At 39.5% G+C, this 9,359-nt stretch overlaps 1 long non-coding RNA gene across 1 annotated transcript; it reads right to left on the bottom strand.

Annotated features, from left to right (window-relative positions):
- Window positions 1-1,062: 1,062 nt before the first annotated feature.
- Window positions 1,063-8,477, bottom strand: LOC109365532. Its single transcript, XR_002111224.2, has 3 exons — window positions 7,678-8,477; window positions 5,687-5,858; window positions 1,063-4,502 (listed from the first exon to the last, which is right to left on the bottom strand). It is a non-coding gene; the product is annotated as an uncharacterized LOC109365532 (long non-coding RNA).
- Window positions 8,478-9,359: the final 882 nt, after the last annotated feature.

Below are 9,359 nucleotides of genomic sequence, written 5' to 3'. Positions count from 1 at the left end.
CACTTTACTTTCTTGCTCTTACACTCCTCAAACCTATGTGATTCCCTATGTTAATCCAAAGCAGAACTCCCTTCTGATCTTTGTAGTTACTTTTCTGATACTTTTTCCCACAGATGGTGAACATCTAACTAAGCTCAGCTGTAAGTTTTAACTCTGTGTGAACAGCATGATGGGCACTCTGTGTGGTGTACAGCCGTATCTTTATTTTCAGAAATCCCAGCTGAAGATGTGGGAGCCATTGCCTTTTGAATGTGGAGTGTGGGCAGGTATACATGATTTAAAAGAGCTGTGAATTCCCATGACAGAGTTTGTTACCTATTTGGTACTGTGGGGAAGGGAATGAACAAGCCTGTGGGATTTTGCATGTTTCCCTCTAGACAAAAAATATCCCAAATTGCTCAAAAGAATTTAAACCAGGCAGAGGACTTGATAAGAAGAAGCAAAAGCAAGAATCTCCAGCTGAAGGTCCAGAGGACAAGGATGATCTAAATATGGAAGAAAAAGGAAAGGATCTGCTTAACACACAAGCTGCTCAGCCAGTTACCCTAAGAGACAATATGACAGATTGTTATACAATCATGAGCGTCATAAAGAACAAGGAACAATTGTTCACTGTTTCTCTGAACTACAAGCTTATCAGCTGGGGAACCATGCCCTGTCCCTGTGCTGGTCTGCCAATGTTAGAATGCTTGGTTGCATGGGTTGCATGAAACATTACAGAAGTGCTGGCTGTCAAAAAGTGTTTGAGGGGAGAACCTGGGAGCTGTGGAATAGTGAGTCTGACTCAGAGGAAAAAAATGGTAGATGCGTTCTATAATGTAGGAAGATGTTGCCAAATGCATGAAAAAAACAGACTATTGAGAAAGATTCAGCATGGCTTGAATAAAGGAGTATCCTGTCTGCCTGGACTTCTGAAGTTTGGTAGAACTGTTGGTAAGAGTGTGGACAAAGGCTAACTACATTTGAATTTCAAAAAACTCTTTGACCAGGTTACAAGGGTTACAAAAACAAACAAACAAACAAACAAACAAACACATAACCACAGGATCCTTGCCACAGAATTGTAGGGAATTATGTTTTATTGATGAGATGGTGGATGAAGGGTAGGAATTAAAGAGTATTGCTTTTTAGGGTGGAGAAACATCAGCAGTGAAGTCCTGCAGGGTCTGGTGGTGGGTCCAAATTTATTCACCATCTATTCTAGTGATCTGGAAAGGAAAATGCAACAAAATCTGCATGTCCAAAGAATAATAAGCTCTTCTGGTAGACTGTAAGGTGCTCCAAAAGGAGTTTACAATACGGAGTTGATAAAATGCACCAAATTAGTTTCACTGTTTCTAAACGAAAAGTGACGCATCTAGAGAAGAGTAACCTGAAGTGAAAAATTCAGAACTGGCCATTTCGGTTCTGTAAAATGATCTTGTATACATCACAGTCAGTTTAGTTAAATCATTGGCCTAACGTTGGTGGCAGACAAAAAAAGGCATCAAAACATACAGCATCATCAGGAAAAAATATTGAGAATAAATCAAGAAACCCCATTTTAACAATATGTAAACCCATATTTTCAGAATTTCAAACTTCTGGACTATTAACAAGAGTAGAGAAGAGTTAAACAGGATACAGGTAAGGCAGTCAAGTTATTGAGATGCTGTCATGACAGACTTGTTAGGAAAGACAAAAAAGGCTGAAGCTGTTCAATATGAAAATGAGAAGGCTAAAGGGAAAAAGGAGTAAGATTTACAAAACAAAGTGGTTGAATGGTCAGTGCAAAAGTAAAATTCACTAAATCTTGCTAGAACTAGAGATCACTTGGTAAAATGAATTTAAAATAGACAAACTTGATAGAGATTAAACAAATTCATTAATGGGAACAGGCAGTGATGTATGTTACCTTCTAAGGTATTTATACCAAGTCTTGTGGATACTGGAAATGGACTCTAGACAATAGTATCTTGAATTGCCACTATAAGACACAGTATTGGGATTGATGTTCTGACTGATGTTTCATATTTTCTTACCCAAAGGCTAAATGGGATGGACAGAAATTTTGAGGACAAACTTCTCATAGTGAGACCAATCTGCTGTATATCTATGAACAAAATACTTATTACAGCAAATGAAATGTCTACAACAAATTTCAACTATTTTCTTGTAATACATTCTAATGTACAAAATTGACGAGCAGAAAATTGTAATAGAATTAAACAATAGATTGTACTCTCTAGAAAGAATTTTTGAGAGGAGGGCATAAAGCCTTTGGCAAGTATTTAGCATTTACGAGGACACAAAATGTCCTCTGTACATGTGTGAGAAAGGCAGGAAGGAACTTGAGGAAAAGAAATAACAAAACAAAAAAAAAAAAAAGCATGTGACTAAGCATAAAATTGTAAGTCCTGGATGCTACCATTGCAATCATAAAACTATATATCAGATGATTACTTCCTGTTCTTGGTTCTGTGGTACATTAAGGTGTGGAACAAGTGCAAATATAGGAATACAGGAAACATAAGAAAAATAAATCCTACTTCCCAGTTAGCCAGGTCCCAGAAGTGCTAAACTAAATAAAGGATTTAGAGTGCAAGATTTGATCTAATTTTTTGTAATATGAGATGCTGTTCCTTGTGTATACATACATTTCAATATACACATTTTTAACATGTGAAAGGATGATTACAACCTCAGCTGCCATACCTAGGAATCTGATAATATTCACAGTTCTCTGAAAAGTCTGGATAGCCAAGAGTGAAGCCAAGCTTAGACTGAGTAGGACAAAATGATTTCTCATTCTGAAATAGAATTTATAACTGAAGCATGAAGCTCCCAATTGTTGTACAAGCTTGGCAGACTGAAGAAATGTTTACCACCTCCAGGTGTTAGGCAAGCTCTCCAGCACCTTGAAGAAAGAGCTTTATTCAGAGTTGCATGTGAAGTTCCAAGTAATGTGTCTTAGAGGTATAATAAAGGAGTAATTATCTGTCTGCTTAGATATTGCTGACTTACAGTGCTTAAGAGCTCCTAGCTTGTGAAAGAGAAGTACGTGCCTTTTAATTCATAAAATCTGCAGGGAATACAGAGTTTATCTGTGAATTACATTTTAAATAGAAACTGAACCAACAGTACAAAGCAATTATTCATTTAATGTGTATGATTTCTATTAAAAACAAATAAACAAACAAAAAACCGAACAGCAATATTTCTCCAAGAGCGAAAGGAATTAAATAGATTAAGGGGAGATACTGCTTAAGCTAAAGACAAAGTATGATCAGTTTACAAAATCCATGCTATTTTATTTATTGGTTTCCCAAATCTGTAGTATTAACATCCATTTTCATTCCAATATGTCCCAAGCCTATTTTTTCAGACTCTTTTTAGACTCATTGTTGCAGCAGTTTTTAAAATCTGCAAATTCCCTACTTGGTCAAAAAGGGAGAAATGCATTTTTTTTGTATTTCTGCCTATATACCTCAGAACCACCTGCAGTTATTTTTAATGTTAAAAATGGTTATATTCAGAACTGTCATTAACTGATGCAAGAAGTTGGAGAATGTCATGAATAACACATGTTGGATCTATTAATTTTAAGAGAAATTGAGTCTTACCTAGTAGCCCATAGGGGATCTGGGATGAACTATAGATCAAATTCACTAAGGTTCTGGTAATTTTTATATTGTTTGTGTCTAAATTAAAAGGCCAGTTCTAATCTTTTTTGAGCAGAATTTAAGCAGAGTCTAATTTAACCCAATAACAGAAGTTTCAGTCACATATCAGATTTTCTCCTTTGGGTTGAAATGGGCCTAAATTGACTTGATAGCAGTTAACTGCATTGATATAAATGATGGCCTCAGTTGCAGAAGAAGGGTGATTCATTTCTTCTAGCTCCAGTGAACAAGGAATGCTCAGTGTCCTCAGCAAAGCAGGCAAATGCTTTTTTCTGCCCCACAGATGAAGATTAAATTGTTTTGTCCTCGTCCTGGGTCATAAAAATCAATTTCATGGCAGCAGCAAAGCTGCTCACTAACATGTCACCTTCCGTGAACAGCTTGGCACCCTGAGGCTGAACAAATCCCATTTTCAGCAGAAGCATTCATGGATCTGCTGCTTCCATGTCCAGATCAAGTGTCTGCCCCTCTTTCACCTCCCATCTCCTATGCCAAGCCATACTCAGGCAGTATCATGCCAATGACCAGGGAAAAACTGAAGCAAGGCACGGCTTTTATGTTGCCTCTTATCCCAGCGCTTGAGAAACCTCCTGCAAGGATGGCTGCTTTTCCAAGCCTGAAGAAGTGGGCACTGAGGAAGGCCAGCGAAGCAAACAGCAACAGAAGCACATGAAAAATTTCTGAGCCCCTCTGCTTTGTTTTGTTTTGTTTTCCTATTCTTTCTTTCTTTTTATTCTTTCATTTCTTGTCATGAAATAGCCTGTGTAGAAAAATTCTTTGCTAGACCGTCTTCATTCTTCTGACTGCTGGACCAGGAACTGGCAGCGGACAGGGGTCTTGCTGACAATAATAAAAGCATCTTTCTGATAACTCTCAATGTTACTTAAGTTAGAATACACTGTACTTACATTCCACAGTTTCTTTTCATAATCATATAGAAAGATAATGTGTAATATTCAGTGGAGAGACATGGTGTCCAACAGTACTAACTCCACTGTGAGATGCAGACACACTACAAACCTACAAGGTAAGTGGCAGACAGGCTACAATTTCTTGTAGATCAGTGGTGTCAAGCTAACCCTTGGGAATTTAGCTCCAGTGTATTAATAAAAATAGAGGGCACTTCTGTGTAGCAACTGATTTTTCTATGTCTAAAGTGCTCCATAAGTCAATTTTGTAAGCTAATGGATAGTAACAGATCAATAGTAATAGCATGAGAAAATGTCGCTGTAACACACAGAGACTATCAGATAAGCTGATTAATGCTCCATCAGTCATCTCGTACAACAGAAATAGCCATTCTGAAAGAACACAAGTACATGATCTCTTTGGAAAATAGACACTGCAACCTGACATTTTTTCCACAAATGCCATAGCATTCCTTAAGAGCATTTATGAAGTGGCCAAATGCATATTACTAGAAAAACAACTCTCCAGCCATAACTTTTCTCCATTTTAGAAAATACAAAAAAGTGATGCTTTCATGCTTCCTATGTCTTTTATGTGAATAAGTCAAATGAAGAATACTCACAGGAATTTCCTAGTAGGTAATAGGTTTGCTTTTTGCTTGAGAGTGTATGAATGAGGCTATTCTATGCCCCATTGTATGATGACTAACTAATCTGCTAATCTGAATCTGGAAAGGTGGAGAAGAGCCAATGGCAAACAATGATATGAATAATTTATATATAGAATGTATGTATATTTATTTATTCATTCATTCATTTATTTTGATGTAGGAAATGCTGTTATCTTACGTTATTCTGAAATAGTCCTAGACTTTGAACGCTATGGATGAGAGCAGGATTCAAAGCCTTGGTAGAATTATAAACCAAAACTGAAACAAACCTCACCCTGCAACCTGAGATAGCCAAATGTCTCTCTAACTGGGTTTAATGGAAAACACATCACTGACAAGCACTGAATACACTGCCAAAGGGACAGGAAAACCTTATTTACTGAGGGAAAGCTTAAAAAGAATTGAAACAATTAGCACATGTCAATAGTGAACTACTCATTCCTACCTGCAAGGATTCCTTTGACCTTTGAATTATTCTTCTTTTTCCCCTCAGACTTCTGTCAGGGGTTAGTAAAGTTCCAGGGCCTAGAGCTGTTTTCAGGCAGACATTTTTTCAGCAGACTTCTTTTCAATGGAGCTGTGGGGAAGCTTCTGTCCTCATGGGGCTGCAGTACTGCCTGCAGAAGTGATAGCGTTTCAGCCTTATCATTTATGTGTTGGTGTCACACTTCGCCTGTGTTCATTCAACTTGGCAGAGACTCCTTTATTTGCATCAGCAATTTCAGCTCTCTGGGCAATGTTTTCCCTGTTCCAGCTGCCCACAGGCTGGATGGGGGCCCTGCCATTTCTCAGGGCAAGGTGTGCTGTAGGCAGGATGCTGCTGCACAGCCAGGCTGGTCTCTGGAGAGAACAAGCACTGAGCATAAGGCCCGAGTTTCAGCTCAGTGAGGACACCAGAGAAATGTCTGAGCACCAGGGACACCTTTACCCATGGGCATGTAACCTTTTGGCTTGCCTGGGCCTCACTGAGGGAAGAGGAATTGTCTCGGGCCACAAATACGTAGATTACTCCAAAAGTAATGTCTCCTATTTATTTCCAAGGAAATTACAGCAGGTAGAAAGAACACAGTTACACTATTTGATAAAGCAAATTCTCAACTCTAAAACAGTATTCTTCAACACAGTCACCACCGTTATCTGTGCATTTTTGCTAGCAGTGAACAAGAGCCTGCATGCTATGCCTATAATAATCTGCACCAGTGGAGGTGACCCATTGTCACCGCTACTGAAACACACTGTGCACCCACCACCTCACTGTGCTTACATCCACTGCTGGGTCTCCATAAATGTTCAGCAAGTATTGATGAATGTCAATGGGTGCCATTTTTTCTACATGGAAAATGTCACATGGCAACGAAATGTAATGGAATATTGACAGGAAGGTTCAACCTTTACTGTCGTACCACCAAGATCCGCCTCTGATGTTGTGGGCTGACATAATAGAACAGGAAGCATTACTTTTGGAGCAGCCCTTGTAAAATATATAATATAATTAATGTGTATAAGTTACAAAACTTATTTTAATTTTTTTTTTAATTTAAAACATATACAAAAGAGAGCAACAAAACCACAGAAACAGTGGAATACGTGACCTTGTTTTTATGAAACTACAATACCAGGCTGGTTCGATGGCAGTGGTTGCCATTCTCAGTGAGCTCTCAAGATGTTCGCCAGAGACTTTTGATGAAATTTTATTCCTCCTTTGCTTCATCCTTGAAAATAATTGTTCACAAACATGTGTACTGCCAAAAGCAGTGACATGAATAAGGGGTGACCATGAAGTGAGCTGTATTTCTCTTTGGTAAAATGGGGCTTATGAAGGACTTGTAAAGAGACATGTTCAGATTTTTGAGTTGAATATCTGATTGTAATTCTATGCATTCCATTTGAAAATTCACAAGCAATGTATTTATGTCAACTGAAAACTGAACCACAAATCTACAAAAAAATTGACTTTTTTCAGAAATCTTGAAGCCTATTCTCAAATTCTTTTATCAAAATGGAAAGTACAGTTGCATGTTTTTTTCATGTTTTTCGCTGTTCACAGGACTGTATTTAGCAAACGTACCAGAATGCGCACAGTTATTTGCCATGACTTGAGTTAGCTCTGCACTGCGTCCTCCCCATGTCCTGGTTTCATCCCAACCAGTGCCAGTGTGAACAAGGAGTATACACCCAGGGCTGGACTGGTCCACTCAACTGGGAAGAACCACCACCACAATGGTGCGTGGCAGGGGGCAGCCATAAGATGGGCTGTGCTGTGCCACATGCAGCCTGCAGGTTGGACATGCCTGCCTTTACTCTTCCCCTTAAGTCTTGCCCTAGGCCTAGTCCCTGAACTGAGACTTTAGATAAAGCAGTGTGTTCACTCAGGTGATGGCATGGGTCACCATTTTTTCCCCCACATCCTTTTCTTCTTCCTCCAGCCATTCTCACCTCTTAAAAAGCTGTTCAACTTCAGTCTCTGGCCACCATAAGAGGTGCCATCACTGCTCATGGAGTTCTGCTGCTACAGTCAGTGGGGAGGAGGAAATGGGGAAGGCAGTGCTGCTGCAAAGTTTTGCTGTGGCAGCTTGTTCACAGCCTCTGCAGGAGGCCCTGTCCATTCAAGCATCATTTACCCTCAAATGTCTATTCTGTCTCCTGAGAGAAGATGGAATGCTCCCAGTATACCAGAATTGACTACATGTTGCCAGTCAGAACACACTGACACAGACATGTGAGCTCACAATCATTAAGTCAGAAATTCAGGGAATTCCGTCCAAACCCCACAGTGCTTTTCCTGGAGCCATCAATCATGCAGAAGTTTCACAGAAGCACCTCATCCTTCTCGTGCTCCCTCTGTAGGTGGTATCAGAAAGCTCACTCTGTGATCTTAGAACTAATGATGCTTTTGTGTTTTTCTGTCTTGGACAATTCTCATGTGTAACCTTTTTGGGAGTATCACAGACCTGTTCACCTCTGTGGTTTTCAGTGGAACTGGTTGGTTCCATTGCAGCAATAAACGGAGTATGTCACCAGCGTGAGATGCTGATTGTCAGGATAAGGCTACAGAGCCCAGATGCTGCAAGGGAAACCTGTGGCAGGAGGCACATTGCCTCCCTTGGAACATAGGGATCACACAGATAATGACTACAAAATAAGAATTGGAAGATGTCATGGACTAATTTAGACTTAAGTGTGAGGCAAAATTCTGCTCACAGAATAAAATGTTGATTGATGTCAGAGTGCCTTTTGGTGTTCTCTCTGCCTAAGAGAGTGAGAAATTAGATTTTATTAACTTATTTGTGATTTATTAGAAGTTATTTCCCATTTAAAAAGTCTTCAAGGGCACGACCTACTAAACCACATTATCTCAGGCAACCTGAAGCATTATCTTTGTAATAACAAACCTGTCACTGAAATGCAAGACACCATACTATTTTTAGCAGATTAGTATCCAAAAATCATTCGACCACATGCCAAAGGATTCCTTCTAAGAAAAATTATGAGTTTTATCATAAATTTATTACCGTCTATAATGTTCTATTTTGCCTTCCCTTTGCAAAATGTGGCTCTCAGTAATCAAAGGGATTCAACTTCAGAAAATTATCATTCTCTGGATTGCATCAAAGAGTGTGAGTTGGAGTGCGATAGAGGGTTCTATCCAGGAAACGATGACTCCAGGACAGCCTTGCTCAATTGCCTATTTAATCAAGGGGCAGTTGTAGCAAAAGTCAGAACAAAATGAACCTGCTGTTACAATGCACTGCAAACCCATTTAGCCAGTAAATACAGATTGAACGTCTCAGCCAGTCCTTCCAGGGCATGGAGCAAAGGCAGCCCTGCAGAGTGCCCAGGTGAAAACACTTTCCGTAGGTGTGAACAATTGCGCTGATAGTGCATTTATGAGAGTGAGTGTGTGAAGGCAAGGGGACTTATTTCTGACTACATATTTCTAAGCTGGAAATAAATAATCATCCCTGCCAGCAGCCGTGAGATGAGTGCTGGCAAAACTGTGAGCTAATATACTTGTTTATTTAGGGTGGCACATCCCAGACAAAGCATCTCTGTGTCTCATAGGCAAATAGTCCTGGGAATGTGACTGCCCTGCAGGGAAGAAGAACTGAGCATGGCAT

The sequence above is a fragment of the Meleagris gallopavo genome, chromosome 1 (assembly GCF_000146605.3).
Source record: "Meleagris gallopavo isolate NT-WF06-2002-E0010 breed Aviagen turkey brand Nicholas breeding stock chromosome 1, Turkey_5.1, whole genome shotgun sequence".
Taxonomy (NCBI): Eukaryota; Metazoa; Chordata; class Aves; order Galliformes; family Phasianidae; genus Meleagris; species Meleagris gallopavo.
This window is presented reverse-complemented; position numbering and strand designations above follow the sequence as displayed.